At 28.9% G+C, this 4,070-nt stretch overlaps 1 long non-coding RNA gene across 1 annotated transcript; it reads left to right on the top strand.

Annotated features, from left to right (window-relative positions):
* LOC123906791 lies at positions 1 to 2,272 on the top strand. The gene is made up of 7 exons (XR_006809026.1): positions 1 to 138; positions 452 to 535; positions 701 to 805; positions 1,078 to 1,149; positions 1,371 to 1,438; positions 1,731 to 1,803; positions 1,912 to 2,272. It is a non-coding gene; the product is annotated as an uncharacterized LOC123906791 (long non-coding RNA).
* The last annotated feature ends 1,798 nt before the right edge of the window (positions 2,273 to 4,070 follow it).

The following is a 4,070-nucleotide window of genomic DNA, read 5'->3' as shown; positions in this document are numbered from 1 at the left end:
TTCACTCAAACAACCCTAATTACATCCACACCAGCGGCGCTCTCTCTCTCTCTCTGAAAGAAACCACTCACCTTGTAACTCAGTTTCATTCATCGTCGCCTCTCTTCTACCTATCTCTCCTTCATCATCGCATCAACTGTAAGTTTATGGTTTTTTTTTCCGTTCATCTTTTGTTGTATGTTTATGGTTTTTTTTTTCCGTTCATCTCATGTTGTATGTTTATGAGTTTTTTTGTTCATCTTCAAAGGAGTAATTTTTTGTTCTTTGTTCTTTCAGTTTTAGTTAATCTGTTGTTTCAATTACAATTGTTCATCTCACTCACTCTTTTTTTAGTTGTTGATTTCAAATTCATATATGATTCTGTAAAAATTAGGGTTTTAAAGTTTTTAGTTTCTTTTACAACTCTTAGTTGAAATACTAATGAATTTACTTTTTATTTTAAACAATGAAGGAGTAACAAAGTCACTCAAACCTCCCTCAGTCTCACCGATGGACCACATTGACACAGATCTGGAAAATAAAATACCAGAAAATAGTAAGCTATTTTAACTTTGTATTTTAATTCTTTTGTTATTTAAGATTAATTTGTTCTCTTTTATACAAGTTTTGTTCTATTTTTGTTCTTTTAAGTTATTTAAGATTTAAGATTAATTTGTTCTTTTTATTGAAGATTAATGTGTGTAATTTATTTCACTCTCAGACTTTCAGTCACCATATCTTGTTGCTTTTGCTGCCATTATTGCCTATACTCAGTGCTGCTATTACTGCCTATACTGTTAATTTGAGGGAGCTTTGTTAGGAAATTGTAAGTTAACTCTAAGAAATGTTTAATCACTTCCATTCTAATTTCATTTTGTTTTGATATTGGTATTTTGCTGCTACCTAATGTCTCAATTGGTCTTTTGTGAATTAGAGGATTGAAGAAACACTTGAAAACATTACTGTTTTGTTTATGTTTTTCTGTACTCATGTTCATGCTGGGTTTAGTTTTTGTTGTGGTTTACTTTTATTTATGTTTTTTTTTTTGTGGTTTACTTCTCTAAAATATTAATTCATTTATCTTTAATTTAAACACAGAAGCTGAAGGAATTAATACTCACTTATGGATGACATTGATATTTATATGGACAATGAATCAACCCAAAATTGGTAAGCAATTTATTTTAATTCATTTATGATATTATTTTAACTTTGTTCTTTTTAAGCTGTTTTTTATTTATTTATTTTAATTCTGTAGTTTGTTTTGTTTTGACAGTTATTGAAGTTTAGCATGTTTGTTTTCGAACTTTGTATTAACTTATTCATTACTTAAAAAAAATTTACTTTGTTTTTTTAATTTTAAATTTATGTTCCTTTTGTTTTTGTTTTAGGAGGTATTGAACAATTGAGGTTTTGTGGAAGTTGCATCACTGGTTAAAAGTTTTGGTTGTTCAATAATGTAAGTTTAACAATCTAAAACTTAGTTTTTAACTTGTTAATTCCTTCTATTTTATTTTATTTGACAATTGATTAAGATGAGTTTTGTTTCTCATTTAAATGCAATTCTGTTATTATGTTTACAATTTTTAACTTCTTAATTCATTCTATTGTCGGAATTGCTAATCTATTGCTATATTATACTAGTTTTTAACTTGTTAATTCATTCTATTTTATTTGTTTCTCATTTGGAACTTTTTTTTTAAACAATTCTCATTTGGAACTTGTTCTCTTATTGTGTTTACTATTTTTAGGAATCATATCTTAAACTTTGATTGATGTTGTGCACCCTTTGGAGTAGATGTTGATAGATGATGCAAAATGAAGGTAAATTATGTTGCTTCTAAATTAAGAAGGCACTAATTTTGATAATGAATTTGCTATAAAAACATTACAAGTAAATGGCCCTCATTATTTGTTTGTTTTGTATCCTAGCCCAACTCAATGGTGGCTGGTGGAGTGGCTGGTGACAGTGGCAACAATTATGGAAGAATGTCAATACCAATTTTTGATTTATAATGGGCTGTAATATATTTTTAATGTTCTGTAAAATATATAATATATATCTGTATTATGTAGTACAACTAAGCTGAATTTGGTGATCAAGGTAAGGTGATCAAGTCAAGCTTAACAAAACAATATGCTAGCAAAAACTGAATGTGTGAATGAGACCGTCAAGCAGGATGAATATGAAAGTGAAAATGGCAGTCAAGAGAAAACTGATTTTAGCAGTTTGAATGCTGTTATTAAGCAGCAGCTTGTTGATATATTTAAATTTATCCTTTTATTTGACTTACTCTTATTTTTCTATATTTTTATCTTTTACACTATTAAAAGATATTTAATTGAATTTAAAACTCTTGTTAAAATAAAACTATTTTAGCTTTAAATATGTTTACAGATTATAATAGCTCAATTAAAATTAATTCTGCAAAAATAAGTTCTTTTTTCAGCTCAATATGTTTTTTTGTTGATTAAATGGACAAAAAAAACTTGATTAAGGATATGTAAAAAGGCCTTTTTTGCCCAATTTTTGTGGAAGCCCAACCCATTCTAACCCAACCCGTAAACCGTAATAACCGTTTACCCGAAACCCGCCTAAACCGAACCCAGATTCGGTCGAAATTGGGCCTTGATTTATCCCAATCGGTTTCATCTATCCTTGAGAAATTGGGCCCGAACCCGCCCATACCCGCCCGATGCACACCCCTAATTATAATACCAACGGATCCTTCCTTATTAAAAAATTTGCTTTAAATAACATAACTCCGCTTAATACCAATTTTATATATGGATATTTGTCAGAAAGAGACCAGTACAAGGTAGTAGATTATAGGAGCCTAGATTATAAACCGCGTTTGACTATTCATGAGTGGTAACGTGTTCTACATATTCACCTACATTTTGTTTAGAGTCTTCCTAGTAAAAATTGAATTGAGATTCTCTCAATAAATTCGTCTTAGAGTCATATGCACCAATGTACGTACGACAAATTAGAATATTTTCTAATAGTTTGTGGGTTAAAATAAATTGTTGATTTTGGTTTTAATAAACGTATTGATGTTATTGTGATCCATTTGATAATGCTTAATTAAGCTCGATAATTGTGATCAGTAAATAGTAATAATAGACTTTGAACACTAATTTTGATTTGTGTAGAAACAAATTATAAGTATATGCTCACCTCTAGTGTACATGAAGGTAGTATGGCTAGGGTTGTTATCTTATAAATAGATAGGCTACGTCCATTTTTCCGTCACGTTATCACGCAAGCAATACGCCGAATTAAGCTTGTTCGTGGTTTGCCCCATTGAGAACCTCAAATCCTGGAGCATGTGATCAGGCAGAGGAAAACTTTGTCTAACGTAACATATCGATCTTTTCGATATTGGCGCTTCTGGTAACCATGATAAAATTAATCATCATTATCAAGTAAGTGTGTTTTAATTTCATATGATATGTCGATCTCTAAATTTTAATTCTTACATGTTGTACGTCACCTAATGAGTTATATATATATTGTCAATAAGTTAAAATTTATTGGCGGAATAAATTTGTCAATAAAATACACGCCAGTAAATTCATTGGCAGAAAAATCCGGCACAAAGTATATTCCGCCATTGGTGGTCAAAATTTCAAATAAGGGGACAATTTACTGTATCTTTTTTTTTTCTTTTGTAAAATAACTTATTGGCGGAAAAATCCGCCACTAAACCATTTTTTTTCATTTTTGACAGTTTGGTTTTAGTTATTGGTGGATTTTTCCGCCAGTAACTTATTGAAGGTTAAAAATCCACCAATAAATGTTATTTGGTTTTGTTTGAAAAATTAATGTTTTCTCGTAGTAGTTCTACAAAATTTCGTTTATATTTTAATTTCCAATATTAGTCCCTCTTCTTTACAAAAATTCATGTAACATGTTCGAAATGATTTATTTTGATAATATATCATTATAAAGACAACATTAGTTTAATAATTAATTTAAATATTTAATCTATAAATTTAAAGTTATAGATAAATTTACAAAAATTAAAATATATTGTGGTAGGTTTTTAATTTTTTTTAATATTTTGTAAATTACAAACTTACCCTTA

Source organism: Trifolium pratense, linkage group LG2 (genome assembly GCF_020283565.1).
Source record: "Trifolium pratense cultivar HEN17-A07 linkage group LG2, ARS_RC_1.1, whole genome shotgun sequence".
Classification (NCBI taxonomy): Eukaryota; Viridiplantae; Streptophyta; class Magnoliopsida; order Fabales; family Fabaceae; genus Trifolium; species Trifolium pratense.
The sequence above is the reverse complement of the archived record's forward strand: the minus strand, read 5'-3'. Positions and strand labels throughout refer to the sequence as shown.